We start from the raw sequence: 22,277 nt of genomic DNA on the forward strand, positions 1-22,277 counted from the left end.
CTACCTCTGCCTCCCTAGTGCTAGGATTAAAGGCGTGTGCCGGGCTGGAGAGATGGCTTAGCTGTTAAGCGCTTGCCTGTGAAGCCTAAGGACCCCAGTTCGAGGCTGGATTTCCCCAGGACCCATGTTAACCAGATGCACAAGGGGGCGCACACGTCTGGAGTTTGTTCGCAGTGGCTGGAGGCCCTGGCGCGCCCATTCTCTCTCTCACTCTCTATCTGCCTCTTTCTCTCTCTGTCACTCTCAAATAAATAAATTAAAATAAACAAAAAAAATTTTTAAAAAAATAATAAAGGTGTGTGCCATCACTCCCGGCCAAGATGACTATTTTCCTAAAACTTGTAGTTCTACCCTCTTGAGAGACACTTATCAAGGAAACATTTTATAAGACAACAAGGGCATTCTCTATGTTGACATACTTGACACTATCTGGAGGACATGTTTAATGAAGTAACAACCTAATGGCTTCTTTAAAATAGTATATCAGGAGACTGTATGAACTTAACGTCACACAAGGTGTTAGGAATCCTTGCAGTTTCATATACTTGTGACTATCCTCACATGCAAATTACTTGGGCTATATTTATGTTTTAATTGAAAACTTTATTGTATGAACATATTGCATACTGTTCATATTCCTATTGTTATCCTCTTATGTCCTCTCTTTTATAACTCCATTCCACTGAGGACCTTCCTTGGGAGGTTGTTGGTATATACTGTGAAGTCATGAATAGAACAGTTAGTTTCTGGGTTGGGAGTCATTGCCTCAGGATGTTCCTTCCCATGTTGTGACTCTTACATTTTTTCCACTTCCTCTTTGCAATCTTTCCTGAGCTTTAGAGGGTGCATTATACGTTTTCTTGAGCTTCAAACTCTCAGCAGCCCCTGATTTTCTGCCTTGATATCTTCAACACTGATATATTATCTTCACCAAATTGCCCTCCAAATATTTATTCCCACATATTAGCACCGGTTTAATTTTAGTAATATAGGTTTCTTTTTCTATCCCAACGCTACAAGGCTCAGGGACCATTGTGGGAGAGGTGGATGGAAAAAATGTTAAAGGATGGGAAGGAATGCTTTGGAATACTGTCTTCCAAGTACAAAGTGATGGTAGTTTTCATGACCACACAGCTGATGTCATTACTTGCACAAGGTTGGCATACTATTTGTCCCAGTGACTGGTTGTTGTAGATAATGGAAAAGGGCAAAATAATAAAAAAAAAAAGAGAGATTATACTTGAAGGGGAATAAATAGTAGGAAAGCAGAGGTGTTCAGTGGAAGGAGTTGGGGAGGGGGTATAAAGGAGGATGTCTGGAGGGGATTATATACGATTTTTAATAATATTTTATTTTAATTAAAATAAATGCATTGAAGCATGCATGGTATGGAACTTGCATGAATTGTGACTTTAATTGGGTATTGGTGAACTTGGCCTTTGGCATATCAAGAGAATGGTTTGGATGATATTTTAAACCAAGAGTAGATACGACTAGATAACAATGATCATGGAAACATAAATTTATCTTAGTAAGGCTTTAAGATTCATAAACTCATTTCCCTTGACTTTTATTTTTTAATGTATACATGTGTGTGTATGTCTTTATATGTATGTGGTGCATTATGGGACTTTGTGTGCAGGCATGCATGTATGTAAGAATTGTTCAGAAGACAATCCTGGATATTATCTTCAGGAGAACCAACTATCATATTTTTCAGACAATGTCTCTCACTGGCCTGGAGTTCACCATTATGCTTGACTGGATGTGGGCAATTTCATATGGGTTCTAGTTATCAAAATCAGGTCCTCATGCTTGCAAGACAAGCATTTTATTCCCTGAGCCATCTTCCCAGACCCTCTTTGGGCTTCCTTTAGGCAACATGTGCAAAACTTGTAGAATAAATTGTTAGTTCCCTGTACTCTAGTTGGCTATTGTCATGGGACCTGTATAAACAACATTTTATTTTTTTTTGAGGTAGGGTCTCACTCTAGCTCAGGTTGACTTGGAATTCATTATGTAGTCTCAGGGTGGCCTCAAACTCATGGTGATCCTCCTACCTCTGCCTCCCAAGTTTTGGGATTCAAGGTGTGAGCCACCACACCCAGCTTTGCATAAACAAAATTATTTAGTAAACTATGACTGAATTTGTGAAGAGAACTATTTACCAAAACCCTATACTGAAATTCTAGTGTTCAAAAGCAATTAAAATTATTATTGCTGCTTTGCATTCACATTGCTGTGCCTCATTTACAAGAACTTAACAATTATAAGTGTGTAAATGGGCATTTTAATTTGCCTTTTCTTTCCACAGCCTGTGAAGTGCATCAGTGTTATTGGCCTCACTATGTAAACATCTGAATCAATTAAGAGCAGGAGAGAGTTTCAATTTATTTTTGACTTTGGAAGAACAGTTCCCAGGTAACAAGAGGTCAATTTAAAAGTGTGAAGGATGGATTTAGAAGATTGCTAAGAAAGAAACAGAAATAAATATTGTTCCTGGCAAGTGAAGATAAGGCCCATTTCACATTAAACTGATTCTTAAAAACTGAAGCTCCCTTTCCTACTAATAAGAGAGTAATCCACTTGTTCATACAATGTGCTTTGATACTGAGACATGTATCCAAATGCTAATACTGGCAATTATTGACTGTGTAATTCTGGTAAGGTTCTCAATTTCATTGGGTCTCAAATATAAAACACAGGTAATAATAATGCTTTTGGTTGTTGTGAATAGTGGACTCCTGTTTTCAACTTATCAGGTTTATGCACTAATATAAAAAATAATTAATAGCATTTATAGTTAGGATAGTTGTCATCACTACTTATTGTTTATTAGGAGTTAAGCTTTCACTTATAACCCTGCATCCCCTGGGCAACAGCCAGGGCAGTGCTTTTTTCCTTCTGAAGTCCCTTGGCTCCTGTATGCATGTGTAATTTGAAAACACTATAGAAGATAAATAGCTTCTCGGGTTAGGCGTCCTGTCTCAAGATAATTTTCCTGCCAGAGGGATGGCTTGGCACTTTTACTGGGGGTCTTCAGAGTACTAGATACATCACAGACCAAGCAGCACCTTCCTTTTCATTTATGCTGACCAATCAAGGACCCTGAGCTTCCAAGGTTCCCCCATTTGGGACAGGTTGATTTTCTAGCTTTCAATTCCCCTCCTCACTAAGTTTGTACTGTGTGCTTCTCCCCTTTACCTTGTAACAAATTTTACTCTTCATTAATTTTCTTTATATTTATTAATTAGAAACTTTTTTGTATGGAGAAATCCTGTATTTGTCCCATTCCCCTCCTCCCCACCCCATTCCATTGAACGCAATACTCAGTGGGGTTACCAGCGTTCACAATGGGGTTATGGGCAATGAACATCCCAGTAGGCAGTCACTGTTGCAGTGGGGAATGCCTCTGGATACTCCTTCCTTCCCTGAGACTCTCAAAGCAGAAATATAGAACTTGCTGATAGCTGAACACTAAAATAGACTTATACACTTTATTCCTTTTAAACTTTTCCTGCATTTTAATTCTTTAATTGGCAGACAAAATAAACCCAATACCCCTAGATGGTATTAGCTTGGCCCTACTCTCGTTATAACAGAGTACTTTGCCTCCCCACCTCCAGGGAGATTTGGAGGCTCTATAACCCTATGCTTTCTTGGCTCAAGAAGGAATGACACATCACTTCCCAGGAGTCAGAACCAATGCTCTGCTAGTTGGCTTCCTACTTGTGAAGCTTCACTTCAGATATAGGCTATCCCCCTAAAAAAAGCAATGCTGAGACCATCTGCTCCTTCACAGGATGGAGTCATTGCTTCTCTATGCCCTACCATGGGGTACAGGCAATAAAACATATCTTACCATGACTGCATCCTAGGTGCTCTAGCAAATGGACTCAGTGACTCTAGGTTAATGCCCCTTTGCTCCATCCCCATGTCCAGAGTCACCATGGTGTGGTTTATCATCCTCTAAAACCAATGCTGACAGCTGTCTGCTGTTGGTTCCTACTTTATGAGGCTTGAGTATCCAGAGCCCACTTTCCTTGCTGAAGCCATACCAGTGATGCCACTTCCTACCAGGGTCAGGGTCAGGGTCAGGGTCAGAATTACAGCTGTATCCCAGCCCCCTCTGAGCTCTAACTACTGAGCTGTAGTTCAGTAACAGAACTCATTCCAGAGAGAGAGAGAGAGAGAGAGAGAGAGAGAGAGAGAGAGAGCACCTCAGTCTCAAGTATCAGGTGTTCCATCTGTTACCCAATACATTGAGGTCAGTCATCCTGATCCATCCCACCCTGGACCCCTGGGCCACAGACCACAGTGCTACTAATGACGTCTGCATGCAAGTAAGACTCATAACCAAGAAAAATCTATCAACTAAGACACCCTGACATGAGAAAGTCCGGAAAGAAAGTTGTGCTTGTTCTGATGATCTATGCAACTACGTGTTGTCACACCCTCCTGAAGCCTGGAACACTGAGGCATTCTTGGTAAACACTGGTGATAATGAATAAACTATCAGGGAGATAAAATCACTGGATCCATATGGAATAGAAATCTCTTCACCAGCCAAGTTGAACTTTCATTCCATCTTTAAGGGTTCTACCCCTTTATAAAACCTCAGAAAAATAATTGTGCACTAAATTGCCAGATGGCAATTTAAAGACATATGAAGGAATCCCTGATGAGTAAAAAGCTAATTTGTGATGACATGTAGAAACCTGAAATATGAAACAGATAGAAGGAACCCTATTAGAAGATGGAGTTTCTAGGATAAAAGTTGGCAAACCAAAAGAAGGCTTCAGGCTGGGCAGGAAAGGATAAGGAAGGCATTCGCTGAATGTAAAGGATCTATAAAAACCTACATCATAAAACTATCATTCTTCCTAAACAGAAAATAATTCAATCAAAATCTTTAAGTTTAAAAAACTTAGAATATGAATAATTAAATGAATGTTTGTCTGAGATAAAAAGGAGGAAACCAAGAGCATTTGAAAGAAATGTCATAATTGTCTCAGATACAAGAGCAAAATTACAAATAAGAATATAAGGCGATACACTGGAAGTGTAAATGCAAGTTGAAAGGATAAATGAAAATATTCAAAGGATACATAACATTAATGTAGATGGTATATAAGAATTGGAGGTGTTACCACAGAGACGTGCACATGAAATAAAAATATCTGGATAAGAACAGCTTCTCATACACATGTAATTTAAATGCACATGTAACTGATTGTATGCATTTAAGTAGTATAATTGTTATTTAAATTTATAATGTACACAATAGTATCCATGACATGTACAGTGAGTTACAGTGTTTGCTGCTGTTAGTAGGAGCACAAATAGTTTTATAAAATTATAAAATTATAAAATGCATAGGCCATAAAAGTGAAAATCAATTACCTAGCCTTCTGCAAAAAAAGAGCAAATTGTAAATGAATAAAATAAAAAAATAACATGAAAGCAAATTTTGTAAAACATCCTAACGGCAGGATAGCAGTAAAATATTTCAAAATAGTTAATAATGGTAGCATACAAAGAACATGCTGATCTAGAAATAGAATATGATTGATACATCATTCCAACCAGTCATTTGTATTCTCTAGCATTAACTGCTATTCTAGGTTTCTAACCAAAGGGATGGATTGTCCAGTGTTTTGTTGTATGTAAGTGGAGCCATTCTTTATACAGCATTTTTACACCACACTGCATTTGCTTAGCTGCTTTTGTGAGCATTTATTCTTTATTTTTTATTTAGTGACTATGTGGGAATCATGGTAATTACAGAGAACTTTCATCTTATATTTTACTTATTTACATAATTCCAAGTTTAGAGTATTGTTATGGATAACTGTGGCTTTGTTTTCTTTATCCTGAGCACGGTGGCATGAGAGTTGTGGGTCTCTGAATGGTGGGACCTAGTGATTAGACATTAGATTATGGGGAGGCATCCTCAGAAGCAATGAAGGGTGGCTTTTGGTATATATTACTCCTTCTGAATTTTATTTGCTTATTTTGTATTTTGGCTGATATACTATTTAGTGTCAAGTATTTTGCTATAAAAGCAGAAAATGGAGTGAGATAGGAATTGTGAAAAGTGCTGCTACTGGCACACATGTCTTTTGGTGAACATGTGACCTCATACTGCTGGAATGCACTGAGAGTTGGGGCATACTTAGGATGAAATTCCGGATGACAGAAGGCTCTGACAATACTTTTCAGAAGAACTTTAAGGCAAACATCCTCCACTAGTTTATTGGAGTTCTCACAACTTCCTGGTCTTGCCCTCTCATCTTTCTACCTATGTGGGGGTAGGTGTCAATAATAGCTTGACCAGACTTTTCCTGGTATCCTTCCTATGACTAAGGACATTGGTACCTTCCCACATTTTGAAGTGTTATTTTAATTTTATTCATATTGAAGTCATAGTTACTGGCACATTTTCAATTTGATTTTCATATTTTTTATGAAAAAAAGCATAAGAATTATTTTTGAAATTACTTTACAAACTACTGACAAGTACTTTTATTGCCCATGATAGCATATGAAATTCAACAACTTGAATAGCAGTCTAGCTAATCAGTGGCTGGGATTTTTCAGCCTTAATATTATTTAGTGATCCTATGTTATTCATTTTAACAAAATTAAAATCTTCATTTTGTTTTCCCATGGTTCATGTTAATTTAAAGCAATTCATTAGATTATGGTCACATGAGTATTTCCTTTAATATGTGTAATCAATTTATCATCTAATCCTCATTCACATTTATATCTGCAATGCAGTGGAAATATTTTTCTCTATTGTATAAGGTAGGGAGTACATTTCTCCCCATACAAAGTATCTTCTGTTTTAGAATTATTTTCTTAAGAAATATCAATTGATATTCTGAACTATAGTGGGGCATATTGTTACATACTGGGGATTGAATATTTCCACTTTATCTTCTTTTCATCCCCACAGTTAATCGTGTTTAATGGGGTATGTCTATATTACAAATTTATAAAATGCAGCCATGTGCTGCAAAACAAGATGTTGCTCAATGAAAGTTGTCATATACTACAGTGATCCCATGATTCTAAATTCCATTTCCATCATGACTGTTTGCCCTAACCACCAACACTGTGTGTTAATAGTGAGGGAATAGACACAGTGTCAAAGGGAACAGAAGACTTTAAAATAGCCTCAATTCTAAGAACAGCGCATTTATTTTTTACAAAGGCACAAAACAACTCAACAGATAAGAGTTTAAATAAATGGGACATGGGACATTTAACATCAAAACAGACTATGACTTAAGTTTCATATGACAAAATAGATGAACTCAAAATGAATGATTTGGGAGATTTAAAATTATAAAATTAAAAAAATGGAGAATGTCTTATAAATCTATGGCTCAGTAAAAATTTTCAGATTTGCCAAAACAGTAACTCATAATTGTGATATTTATGCTACAGATTTATAATGTGTTTCATTTGGAATAACTGGAAAAGGGACATACAGAGTCATGGTATAACTTCTTACATTTGTACATGAACATGCAATTATGTCAAAAACATTAACAAAAAAAAGTACCTTAGTATGGTGGTTTATATTTGTATTCTTAGCATTTTAGAGAGTAAGGCGGAAAACAGTGACTTTGTAGAAAGCATGGGCTACATAGAGAAATCCTGTCAGCAGACAGAAAGCAAAGATGGAAGGAACAAAGGAATTAAAGAAGAGGATAGAGAGAGCAAGAGAGAAGAGGGATAGAGAGATGGAAGTAGTGAAGAACAAAAGAAACTTACATATTGAAAATGGATAACTTCTAAGCCAACAGGGTCTTAGGAGGCCTGCTCAGTGGGAGAGACCTAATATCTGGTACTAAAAGCCGTGTCAGAATCCAACTGTGAGGAAACACACAGACTTCAGAGAGAAGCCCCCACTGCTCTCCGGAGAAAGAGAGTGGAATTGTGCATGTGCACGTGCATGCACACACACACACACACATGTCTCTGAAGTGTGCATACTCCCCTTTAACTCAAACTGCTCTCACATTTGTTTAGAGAATCTGCTAAAAAAAAAAAAATGATGGCAAAGAAAACATAGGAGAACAGGATCTATCAATAAGAAAAAAATTAGCCAACTGCCCACTATGAGATGTGCCACTTCTACTACATCTGCTAGGGCCCAGAAAAAAATTTCAGGGGAAGTGGCAACATGAATACTGCTCTTACTGCTAGCCTGACAACCAGCCCCAGGGGGTTGATGACAAACATGGTGATCAATAAAAATCTATCAGAAAAGAAATCCAGAGGTTACAGAGAACTGAACACTATGTCAAACTGCCAACAGGCCTGCCATGGCTCAGGAAACATTGAGGAAGAGGGGCTGGAATGATTGCAAGAACCAGAGGTTGGATAGGAATACTCTGAGACAAAGTCCCCAGCTACCCCACAGGGACTGACAGATGCTTTCATTGACTGTACAGTGAATATGATGACCCCACTAAGAAGGGCCTTCAGGATAACAGGAGCAGGGATGTGGGGATAAAAGAGAATAATCTGTTATAATAAATATAAAATAAAATTAGTATTATAAATAAATAAAATAAAAAAATAATATTTTCTCATTCCTGATATGATCGAATTAAGAAACTGAACTTGGGCTGGGGAAATGGCTTAGCAGTTAAAGCATCTGCCTTTGAAGCCTAAGGACCCAATTTTGATTACCCAGGGACCAAGTAAGCCAGATACACAAGGGGATTCATGCATTTGGAGTTTGTTTGCAGTGGCTGGAGACCCTAGAGTGCCCATTCTCTTTCTCTCTGGAAACTCTCAGGAAAGTGAATTTGTCTCCCATGTATCAAAAATTATTGACAACTCAGTCCCCAGAGTTCTAGGTGGGGATAAGAACAACGGGTGTCAGACTGTTTGGCTACTTCAGCTCTGAAGTTCACTGCATTTCACATATTAAATAGGAACCGTAACAATCCCCTCCATAGTAAAGCCTGAGTTAGCTGTGAAACCTGAAACTACTGATGTAGTTCAACTTCTGAGAGCAAATATCATTAAAACATGAACACAGTGTGATGCAACACAATCAGTTACTAAATTTTTGCATCATGTATTATTTTTCCTTATTCTTTTTGGCTATATATCTTTAGATAATTGTGCCATAATAATGATTGATGAGATAATTATTACCTTTGAACCTGAACCTATTTTGGTTAATATTACTGCTAATTGTATTGGCAGGGTTTTTGTCATTATAGTTATATAATTATAATATTCAATTTTATGAAATCCAATGTTCAGGTACCCATCATTCAAAGACACTGAACATGTGAAGCTGTGCAGTTCTTGGTGAAAGATATTCTGACTGTGAAGATTGGGAAATTGCTTGTGGAGTACTCAGTGCTGTGGGACCTGTGATTGTGTATGACGACGTGTGTGCTTCTGTGTTACTGCTTAAAAATTACACTCAGTCATTTTACCCAAGATGTGTATGGTGTACAGTTGTGGGTTCATTTATATACATTGCTTGTTACCATTCTGAGGAAATATGGTTACACGTACAGTGATATAAGGAATTATTTTAACGAATTAATGGCAAATGCAACATGAATGTTTTGGATAACTTTTCTCTCTGAAATTTAATGGAAATAAGTAAAAAGCTCTTATAAGTATCTTAAAGACATTGCTATCTTTTATTTATTTGAAGCAGAAAGAGAACAGCAAGAAAGAGACCAATAGACAGAAAGTGAGTATGCAGACATCAGGGCATCTTGCAAATGTAAATCATCTCCAGATACATGCATCACTTTGTACATCTGGCTTTGTAATAATTTCTGTGGAATAGAACCCAGGGCATCAGTCATTACTAGCAAGTACCTTAATCACTGAGCCATGTCTCAGCCAGCCAATGACAATATATTTCATATATCATATAACAATAGGAATTGTGGTAGAGTTTAGTGCCTGATTGCTTGGTTATCAGGCGCACAGCACTGGATTTAGCATAAAACAATACACATATATTTATAAGGGTGTTTATGTATATTTATAATTAAATACACACATATATGCATGCTAGAATATAGTATATAATATTATATGTTATAAGATGATATATGTATATACATATGTGGATATAATTAACATAGGACAAAAACTCAAAGAGAAAGCAGGAATGGTCCCAAAGACCAAATATTAATGCATATTAGTTGTATTTGTGTGTTAATTAACCCAGGCACAAATAAACTTCAGCCTATTCAGTTGATTAAAATTTCTCATCAGATAGTTTAGATGGATCTTTCTAATATTTTAATTCTTTTCTATTTATTAAGATTTTAATGACTAATCCTTTGCTGTTCATTGTGATTTCACAATGACTGATTTCTGGTCATAGTTTGATAGTTTAATCTATATTATTATAGCTCATCCTCCAAGTCTAATCTTATTTCCACACTGTTTCAAAGTTATGAGTTCCTAATACAAGTAGTATTAGCTAGTGAGGGTTTCCTGCATTTTTCTCTTACACACTCTAATTGGAAGGCTTGGAGGATAATATTAGTCTTCTGTTATTAGTATATTCTTACAAGATTACTTGCCTGTGTGCCTGTAGGTGGACAAGGTATAATACACATACAGTAAATCCCAAAGAAGGGTGTGGAAGCCATGCCATCAGTGGTTGGGAACAGACATCATCAGCTGAGAAGAACTCTGGTGTTTGAGAGCTGTAAGCATCAGCTCAGCAGGTGTGTCAGCCTCTGGAGCCACATATTTACTGTTTTACAATCTGAAAGCTTACATATCAGCAGAGTACTTGGTATATACAGCTGCATCCTTTCTGGAGAGCGATTAACAAGTAGCTGCTCTTAAAAACATAAAGGCATGTGAGTCTTTGCCTGTAGACATCTTTGGAGTTCCCCTACTCTCAACACTTAGGCATCCTGAGTATGAGTTGAAGTGTCCAAGGAAGATAGGAATATCTGCCAAGTCTAAATCGTGCAAAGCTAAATGTGTTCCCTGGGATGCCAAGAGGGGAGGCTACTAGACTGAAGATATGTCAGCAAGACATGTTCAATGCATGCTTGGTACTAGCCAAAGTCATAGAAAAGATAAGAGTTCACATATCCAACTGACCCACCTGTCCCCCTGTGTATAACTGAGTGGATTAAATCTAAGAGTTGAAAATAAAGAAACATAGATGAAAAAGTAATTAAAATGGGTGAGTATATCGAAAATACAGATAAAAATCAGCAAAATAGAACAAAACAAACAGCAAGAAATTGAGATTTTGAAATGTAAAAACTAGTAGTAATGTTGAACAACAACAAAAAACTCAAACAAATAACACAGTGGAAGGTGTCATCAACAGATTTAACCAATGGGAGAGAGAGTACTATGGATGAAGGAAAAAAGCTGAGGAAACTATATTCAACATCAAAAATGAAAGGCATGAATTTACCAGCCCAATCACTACATTATGTTCTGGAGACAAATCCTAGACATTCATGAGGTACACAAAGAGCCAAGATAAATGAATAAGCAATTATCTATTCAATGAAATCATTGCAGAAATTTTTTGTAAATCTAGGGAAAGAATTAGACATCACAACACAACAGGTATTTATAAGTCCAAATAGACATGACCAGGCTAGAGCCACATCACAAAATATCATGATCAGGATATCAAATATACAAAGCAAAGAAACAGAATGAAAAAAAAATATAAGGGAAGAATGCCAACTCACCTGCAAAATTAAATACATCAGAATTAAATCAGGTCTCTTGTGAGAAACTCTAAAAGTTGACAAAGCCTAAATGGTATATTTAAAACCCTGAAAGTAAACAATCTCAACTAGTATTGATAGATCCAGCAATTATATAATTCAAAATTGCTAGATTAATATGAACATTTAACACAAACTAAGGAAAATAAATTGGCAGAGATGTTCATGATCATACAGTACAAAAGAAGAAACGTACAGGTAATCTTTGTACAGAGTACAAGAGAATAAATCTCATGACAGGATTGCATAAATGAGTGAGAAGAAGGAGCTATTATATTCAGTGCACTGAACCAGCAAATTTCTAATACTAATAGCATAAAAAAGACTAAACCATAACCTAACTAATTAGAAAAACTGCTAACAATGTTCCATAAATTAGTAAATATCTCTCAATAACCACCTTCAGTGCAAATTAGGCATATTCATAAAGATAAATACTCCATGTTTTCTCTAATAATCAGAATCTATATTTAAATACAAGACTCAGTATATGGGACATGACTGTGGATAGAATATTCTGAAAGCAGAAAGGGGAAGAAGAGGTGTAAAGGCAAGGAAAGAGGGGAAGGGAGCATAATGGAACATCCACACGTAAAAGCTGGAGAGTTTATTTGAAGATAGCAAAGGACATGCAAGAGTGAAGGATTTGAAAGGAGAGTTGGGATGATATAATAATGATATACTGTGTGAAACTGTCACTTTGAAACCTATTTGTATGCTAACCAAATAATTTTTTAAACAAAATATTTAAAAAAATTATAACTTGCAAACATTTGGACATCACTTACTGAAATGGCTCTCATGCATAAGTAATGGTAGTCAAATTCATCGCCTTCCCTTGAGCTGGGTATGACCCACTTTTTGAAGTTTAGTGAGTTGCTATAATTCTGTGTCGACCTCAATTGAAGATAGGTTTATTTTTTCTAACACCAAAGGCAGGGTTTGGTCACCTGACACACTTTTCCAGTTCTCTACCTCTTTACCTTTTGCTAAATAGGTGCGGCAAGTAGTATGACCTACTTGATTCATCCTACCGACTTCTAGAAAGTGCTGGGGCTGTTGATGTGCCGCTATGGCCTCTTCTCAGTGACATTATTTAATCAAGTTTGTCAAGTCTACTTGCTCTAAAGTGACATATTAAAATGCCTCCTGGGGCGTTTGTCTGGGTGATGAGCTGTGCCCTGGTGCAGGCTCTGTTTCAGATCCCCACACTTTGCCGTGATTGGAATGTTAGATGGAACCCCCTCCATCCACAAAGGTTCCTGCTTTTTCATACTTCATCCCTAGCTGATGATATTGTTCGGGAAGGCTGTGGAACCTTGAGGAGGTAGATCCTTGCTGGAGGATTTGAGTCAGGGGTTGTTCCCTGAGGTCTCTCTCTACTGGATGGGGATGGCTCTACTGTTTTCCCTTCATGACGCTCTCTACGGTCTCGAATTGCAATCTGAATCAAACCCTCAGCAGGAGAAAGTCGCTGATATACCAGTACAGTTCTACCCACCTGCTCCTTAAGGTGTCTGCGGGCTTGGCTCTCCATTTCCGTAGTCTGCTGCTCTCTTCTACAAGTCATGTCGATGGGCTTTGGTGAATGAGCTCACCTGATTTCACCTGAGCAATACTTCTGAAGTTAGCTTTTCTCCCCAGGCCATGCTTTTTTCAGAAAGTCGTGGTAATGGTGTGAATAAAGTGGCACATGTTAGATAAAGGTTACAAAGGTATCTGTTAATACAATTTCCTGGTCACCTGGCCGCCCAAGAATTAGTGCAACTGTCTTCTCATTCTGAATTATATTTTCTTTCCCACCGAGCTGCTATAAAATAATTAAGGCTTGCAAAGAATATTTGGTGATATTCCTGAATCTTATAAATTATTTGAATTTATTTCTATAGCTTGAAAAGTTAGAGTGAAGTATTAATATTCACTTGCACTTTACAATTTAAGAAAGTAATAATTGAGTTTGAAGCTCTTCAAAGTAAAAAGGACTGAATTTAAATCTAGAGCAAGATACAGAAAATGGGCTTGCTATCTTCATATTATCTCCAACAGATCAAAATATCTTTATAAGAACGCTGGAAAATCATGAAGACTTTTTTTCCTCAAATAAAAATGATTTGCAATATCCTTTGTTAATAATCCAAAATTTATTCATTCCATGCAATCCTTCTAAAGTGCAGTCTTTATTGATTTATTTAATAAAAACTAAACAAAAGAACACATTAATCAGTTCAGTATTGGCCAATGGTTATTCCATCCTTATTTAACCCATAAAACTTTCAGTTTCTTATTAGTAGAGAAGAATAATTTTAAATGAGAAAAATAGATATGCAAAAGGATACACACACCTGCAAGGAAACCTTTGCAAAATTGATCTCAGTTGTGGATGTATTAGAATTTTCTTTACCAAATATAATGCATTTTATCTGTTATATTTATTTTTAAAATTTTATCTTTTTATTTACTTGAGGAGAGAAAGAGGAAGGGAGGGAGAGAATGGGCATGGGAGAGTCTCTAGGAACTGAAAATAAACTCCACACATATTTGTCACCTTAGGTGTCTGGCTTTCATGTGTACTGGGGAATTGAACTTGGTCCTTAGGCTTCACAGGCAACTGCCTTAACCACTAAGCCATCTTTTCAGTTGTGTTATGTTTATTTTTATTAATTATTACATTTTTTATATTGCATTTTACTGCACAACAAAAAATACTTTAAAAAATGTGAAGCGTGGACTAGTCTTTCACATTTATTTGTCGTAAATTTGTTTATCACTCATCACATTCCTGTGAGTTTGAGGCCACTTGAAACTACATAGTGAATTCCAGGTCAGTCTGGATTAGAGCAAGAACCTACCTCAAAAAATAAATAATAAAAATAAAGCAAATTAACAAAAATGACCATATTATTATAATTTTTTAAACAAAATTTATTTAGATCATGTAAATAAACATTTTCTTGCATTCATTAATTACAATGCTTTTGGATTACTTGTTTTTCTTTTTTGTTAAGGTAGCGTCTCACTCTAGCCTAGGTTGACATGGCAACTCATTCTCTAGTCCTAGGAAGGTCTTGAACTCACAGAGATCCACCTACCTATGTCTCCCAAGTGCTGGGATTAAGGTCTTGAGCCACCACACCCAGTTTATTATAATGCTTTAGCAACATTTTTTTTTGGTCTTTGGTTTCTTAACACCTATTTGAATAATATGAACTTGCCATTTACTAATCCAACCTGGCTGTGTATCATATTTGAAAATTTGTCTCAGTAAAGAATCTGGTTGTTTAGACTCAGGCATAAGCATTGAGACTGCACACAGGAGGCAGTTGTATTCTATCATAAAGTTAAAGTCATATATTTACTATTGTAGTAAATGTCAGATATGTAATTATAGGCAAAGAATGCACAAAGTTTAGTTTTAATTCATTTTCTAATTGTTACCAGAAATTTATGAAATTTAATGTATAGAACATACATTGAAATTTTGATATCATCTTTATTGTGTATTATGTGATTTATATTTATGACATCAATGAGGTTAAGAATTATTTAAATATATTTTTAATATTTTTGTTAAAATATCTTATGGCTAGCCATATTCTGTTTTCTAGTATTCTTGTGATATAAGTATATATAAATATGGATACATAATAAATAAAAAACATTACTTGACCACCTATAAAACTTAATTAATCTTAAGATATGTTCAATTATATATTACTTTTTTGCAAATTTATGTCTGCCTAGAAATAACACTAGTGTCAGAAATCACAAATAAAGATTTAAAACAACTTACTTCCACTTGAATATAGATTTCTTTCCATATATTTAGAAAATATAAATAACTTCAATTGCTAATTGAGTATTTGGTACTCCCAAGGGCTTTCTTGATGGAATTAGTGTTGATATTTGTAAACACTGATTTTCTCTACCAACATAAACTTCCCATTCCAAAATTAACCTTGAGTTATGGATTCTCTGCTCTTATAAGAAATTTCCAAAATAGAAAACATAACCATGTGTGGTGGCACACACCCTTAATCCCAGTACTTGGGAGGCAGAGGTAAGAGGTAACCCAGAGTTCAAGGCCACCCTGAGACTACATAGTAAATTTCAGGTCAGCCTGAGCTAGAGTGAGACTCCCTGGAAAAAAAAAGAAAACAAAATCAATGACAACAAAAAAAGGAATTTCTCATGGTCTAACATACTTAGCAACATATAACCTGTTGTGATGCCCACACAAGTGTAATAGTGGCACACAGCCACGGTGGGGAACAAATGCTCTTGATTTGGCTAACTGATCCCCTCAGTGGTACGGAACCCATAGCTGGAGCTGGGAAACAAGTCAGAACCATACCCAAACATAATCCCACTCTCCACTATCAAGCTACCACCAGTCGTGGGCTACAAGAGGGCCTCCAACTATTAAATTCTCTATTAAAAAAAAAGAAAGGGTTATTTCATTTGTCCTGGTGCTAACTTACTCTCAGTTGGAGAATCTGCTTCTCTTTTTCAGATACATGTAGATCCTAAGGAGAGAGCCATCCCATCATACCTCAAAAGAGCCCCGGCTGAAACTAAGAAAAATTGGTGAAACAAGCAAGGGTGCTGTTTTCCTGGTGAACTGGGTACCAGTGAAGGAAATCAACACAGAGAAAAATCAACTCCTACCAAATCAGAGATCCAGATACCCAGAGGCCCCCAACACCTCATCACTGAAGCAGACCAAAAATGAATCCAACATGTCTCAAGAAAATTTTGCTGAAGAAGGGATGGAAAGAATGTCAGAGCCACATGTTGGGTCATGATATGCAGAGACATTTATCCTACCCATAACTGTGGGCTAATTCCACAATCCATGACCCATTTGCCTCAACGAGGAGGGGCTATGGGGAGGGGGTAGGTCATGGAGGAGCCTAATAACGGTACCAAACTGACTGTATTTGCTGAATACAAAACTAATTAATAAAAAAAATAAAAACAGGAATTTCCACTCCAACATTTATTATTACCACTTTTTTTAATGAAATGTTAACTTACAAAAATATCAGCTCCAAAGTAATTATCATGCATGTTTTGATGAGGAGGTATAATGGATATGATTCTATTGCAAAAATCAAAGGAAGCTTAAGCTATGGCTGACTTGGGTTCAAATTAACAGTCGCACAGAATGAGCTGCAAGAGGAAGCTCGGGTAACCTCATTAATCAAAACCATCTCTGTCTAACACCCTTCAGTGCCTCTCTTAAATAACATGGGCTCTCTAATGCTTATCACGAAATTGGATAATTCAAAAGCATTGGGATGACATCTGTAACAAATAGGCTCACTGAGCAATGTATATCTTAGTCCCAAAGAAGACAAAAGATTGCAACTCTCAAATTAAGTAGAGTGAACTAAAGGAAATTAAAGTGGTGTTTCTGCAAGGTTGCAATAGGTGCATTCTATTGTCACCCATTCTTCTTCATGCCCTCTCAGAAGGTTGGTGATATCTGTTTGTGGACAAGCACTGAAAGCTGTCTTTGGAGTAGATGGGTAGAAAACAAATCCAAGTGTATTCCTTCTTGCCTTATAAAAAAATCACCTCAAAAGTTTCCTAAGGAACTAGAATTCGCTGCTGTGATGAACATTGACCAGAAGCAACTACGGGGAAGAATGGGTTTATTTACAAATTCCACGGTATTGTTGGTACCTAGGAGTGGTGTCATTTGCTGCTAGACAAATGTGCCTTTGGTCTTTTGGAGCTGATTTTCAAGATTGTAGAAGGATTTGAAACCATGGCCTAATAGATGCCTTGCAGTTCTGTAAGTATAGCTTGATGGAATATTCTGGTCAGAGTTGAAAGACCTGAATGCAATAAGAACTAAGGATTGTGAGGTTTGGCTTATGCTGGTAAAAAAGAACTTTGCTTGGATTGGGCTAGAAGTAGTTTGCGTGAGAACCTTGCTCTCATGCCTGTGTCTTGAGAAGTTGTGCAGGGTTGCTTGCCTAGAAACAGACTGGTGTTAACAGAGGGTTATGAAACAGAAAAAAATGAATTTTTGGGGTGAACTGCTTCCCATTCAGTTGTAACTGAAAAATTACAACCTTTGCAGTTGGGTCAGCTGTCTTGCACTGGGACAATGGGAAGAGTGCAGACTCTTTTGAAGGGGCCTGAGTGTTCAAGGAGTGTCCTGTTCTTCAAAGTCTGCTTTACCTCCCCCCTCCATTAACAAATTGGCTCCCTACCTTGCATTGTGGAGTATAAGAAATGCAGGAAATAGAGGATCATTACATTTGCAATGTGGTCTTGTGCTTTGGAAATGGCCACAGGCAGTGTGAAATAGGTTTGCTGGATGCCTGCATGGAGACCCCATGGGGCCATGAGGATGACCCATGGCTTGCAGTGGTGACCCAGTGGAGATGTCATGATACGAGATAGCTGCAAAGGAATGCAGCTAGTCCCAGATGAAGTTTTCCAGGACTGTGAGTAGCCTTGCTGGAGGGGAGGAATTAGAATTCCAGAGACTTATTGCTGAGTAGAATTATAGGAGTTGGAGAATTGTTGCTGGCTGGAGTTGTTGGTCTTGAGCTACAGAGTTTAATGTTTTCCCTGGTTGTTTTAAATCTTTTATTTCTTGGTTGGTTATTTCTTTGCTATGCCCAAATGCCATCTTTTGTAGTGTGTTTATTGTTTATTCTGCGCCATTATGGGTTTGGGGGGGATTTTTTAAAGATCTTGGGTTATGGGGCTGTTTCACATTAGGATTTATAAAAAATGTGGAGACCTTGAAAGTTGGCCTGAATGCACATTTTACATCATGGATGGTTAACAGTTTATGGGGCCCATTGTCAGAATGTGGTGGTTTGACTCAGGTGTCCCCCATAAACTTGGGTATTCTGAGTGTTGGGTTCCCAGCTGATGGAGATTTGGAAATTAATATCTCCTGGTGGGAGTGTATTGTTAAGGGAGGGGTTATGCATGTTATAGCCAGCTTCCACTTGCCAGTGTTTGGCACACTCTCCTGTTCCTGTTATCTACCTTATGTGGGCCAATGGGTGTTGTTCAATCTCTGCTCATGCCATCATTTTTTCCTGCCATCATGGAGTTTCCCCTCAAGTCTGAAAGCCAAAATAAATCCTTTTTCCTCTAAAGGCTGCTCTTGGTCAGGTGATTTCTGCCAGAAATGTGAACCTTAACTCCATTGAGACAACTGTTGTCCACCTTATGTTGGCCACAGGTGATGTACACACTCTCTTCATGTCATTGTTTTACCCTGCCATCATAGAACTTCCCCTCGAATATTTTTTTTTCAAACATCTGCTCTTGGTCTGGTGATTTCTGCCAGCAATGCAAACCTGACTGCAGCACAGGGGAAGTGTCATTAAGGTGGGAGAAGCTGGCTTAATCCACCATACATCCACAGCTCCACCACCCAAAGACTCTACTGGGTGGGGACCCAGAGAAAACTTAATTACAAATACCTGAGGCAATGGGGACATTACATTCAAAACACCATAGCATTTTAAAAATATGTTTCGCATTTACATTGTTGAAATTGTACTATTAGGTAAATGTATTTAAGATGCTGTAAATTCTTTTTCATAAATATCAGCACTAATTGTACTAAACTGTGTTCACAAAGCAACAAACTGTTTGAACTTCAACATTCACAGAATTTGTTATTCAAGTTTTTTTTTTTTTTTTTTTTTGAAGAAAGTGTAAAAGCAAGTGTTGCAGTGAGTTTTCCTGATAGATAATACCTGGCCAAGAACAACTTGCCTGAAGAAAGATATATTTTGGCTTACACACTTGAAAGAAAGATCCTTGATGACAGGGGGAAAAGATAGCATTAGCAGAAAGAAGCTGGATATCACCTCCTGGCCAACATCAGGCAGACAACAGCTGCAGGAGAGTGTATCATATACGGCAAGGGGGGGGTGATGGCTAAAGCACCCAGGAGCCCACCACCAACAATACACCTGATATAGGAGCTCCAGTTCCCAAATTGTCACCAGCTATGGACTTATTCAGAACACATAGTTTATGGGGGACTCCTGAATCAAACCACCACATTACCCCCTAGCCCGCATAAGCTTATAACTTTATCCATGACGTAAAATTCAATGCATTCAGTCCAACTTTAAAAGTCTCCATAGTTTTTGTTACACCCAATTATGTTAAAACATTCCCATAGTCTAAGGTATTTTAACTGAGCCATAATATCAATCAATAAATAAATAAAACAATGGCATAGAATAAACATTCATACTGCAAAAGATGTCACTGGACATAACAAAGAAATATTAAACCAAAAAAAAAAAATAATAGGGCCAACATCAACCTCTGTACCTTCAAGTCTGACAACTCTAACCAGTTATAAGCTTTGGGACTTCCAATTCTGCCACTCCAGCTTGGCTGCTCATAGCCACAGAAACACTTCATCTGGTGTCGGGAGCGCTCCTTGGCAGCCATCCCATAGTCCTGGCATCTCTTTTGGGTCTCCATTGTAACCCACAGTTCATCATGGCTTTATCAGGTCTCCATGCAGGTAATCCAACAAGCCTGCTTTACAATTTTCAATAACCTTCTCCTACATTTGTTATACTCCATACTGTCAGGTGGACTACCAAATTGTTAATCCAGAAAGAAATAGAGCAGACTTTGAAGAGCAGGAAAAATCCTTCAGCATTTAGGCCTCTTCAAAAGTCTACATTTTCCTGCTTTCCCAATTCAGGACAACTTGCTCAACTTAATGGTTGTAAGCTCTGAAACAATTATTGTTTAATGGACAGAAGTTTTGGTCCAAAGACTTTATTACTTTCTTTTTTTTTTTCTGTGACATATCCTTCTGTTCATTCCAGTCCATTTCTATGAAATGCAACCCTGCACAAGTTCTCAGGACACAGACAGGCAGAACATAGTAAGCTTCTCACACAAACTGCTTCTATACCAGTTCTGACAAAGTTCTTTCTCAGGCTCATAAGCAAAATGTCACTGTCCATATTTTTTCCTGCATTCAGATCTTTCAACTCTGACCAGAGTAGTCCATCAAGCTGTACTCACAGAATTGCAACTCATCTCTTATGCCAAGGTTTCAAACCCTTCCACATCCCTTCTGCAAATAAGTTCCATAAGATCAAAGTCACAGAATCAGGTTTCTAGCTGCAACAACTCTATTCCTGGTACCAATTTACTGTTGCAGTTAGCTTGATGTTGCTCACAGAAGACACATGACCAAAACCAACTTGTTGCAAGACAGGATTCATTTTGGTTTATAGATTGGAGAAGAAGCTCCATGATGACAGTGGGAAAATGATGGCAAGAGCAGAAGCTGGACATCACCTCCTAGTCAACATTATGTAGACAACAGCAGCATGAGAGTGTGTCAAACACTGGCAAGGGGAAGCTGGCTATGACACCCATTAGCCTGCCCCCAGCAATGCACTCCTTCTAGGAGGTTCTATTTTCAAAATTTCTACCAGCTGGGGACCTTAGCATTCAGAACACATAAGTTTATGGAGGACACCTGAATCAAACCACCACAGCAAGGGCCTCATTTTCCTTCAGAAATACTAGTGTAGATACCATCTTAATTGAATGATATCAACAACAGCAAAGCAAGACTTGAGATCTCAGCAGAATATCTCTTGATTTAATCATCTTAGAAGCTGGGTATATGAGAGTTTGTAATCCTGAAGCAAAATACCACTGAGTTCATAAGAGGATTCCATCCATGGATGTACACTTTCTTAGCTTCTGACATATAGGGACATCTTATGGAAACAACAGCTGATATCAGCTCAAGAATAACATCTCAGAATCTTACAGGGGCCTGTATCTAACTCTTTTACTCTGGTTAAGTTTTAAAGCATGTAAAGGCAGATTACAATCAGAATATGAGCGCACTGTTTGTCTGTGATCCAGACACCTAAAGTCACTGAGCTTCTTATTTTTTATTTATGAAAAATATGAGGGGATCTTATGTTGCCCCACAGGATCATTAATTACAAGTAAACTAAAATCTCAGCTCACTGAAGATATTCTCTGACTAGCTTATTAATGGATACCATTTTCCTTTGCAGTACTTCTTCATATTAGTTTTTGCTTTAATTTCTATAAAATTTTTCACAATTTGATTCAATGGAAACCAAGTTATTATGTTCACAGACTTCAGTGTCAAAGACCCTACCAAGTTTGGGATTGTAACATTATCATGTCTTTTGCCCCAGAAAGGATCCACATAATTTTGAGTTGAGTATATAACCTTGGCTTGAGAATTTCCTTTCCTTTTATCCCCTACATGTGTCCTGTGGCAGAACCTTAATATGCACCTAAAAACCATCAATGCAGTAAGATTCATATTCACTATGACATTTACCAACTTCATCTAAAATATTTAATTATGAAGAGAAAAATGAAGGTAAGTGGTATTAACTTTGAAAAGCAGATATTCTGCTTAGGTCAGCAAACATAGAGCCACAAAAGAGGTCTGTTCAGTTTTTAAAATGTAACTTATAAAATGGTAAG

This window comes from Jaculus jaculus, chromosome 5 (genome assembly GCF_020740685.1).
Source record: "Jaculus jaculus isolate mJacJac1 chromosome 5, mJacJac1.mat.Y.cur, whole genome shotgun sequence".
Lineage (NCBI taxonomy): Eukaryota > Metazoa > Chordata > Mammalia > Rodentia > Dipodidae > Jaculus > Jaculus jaculus.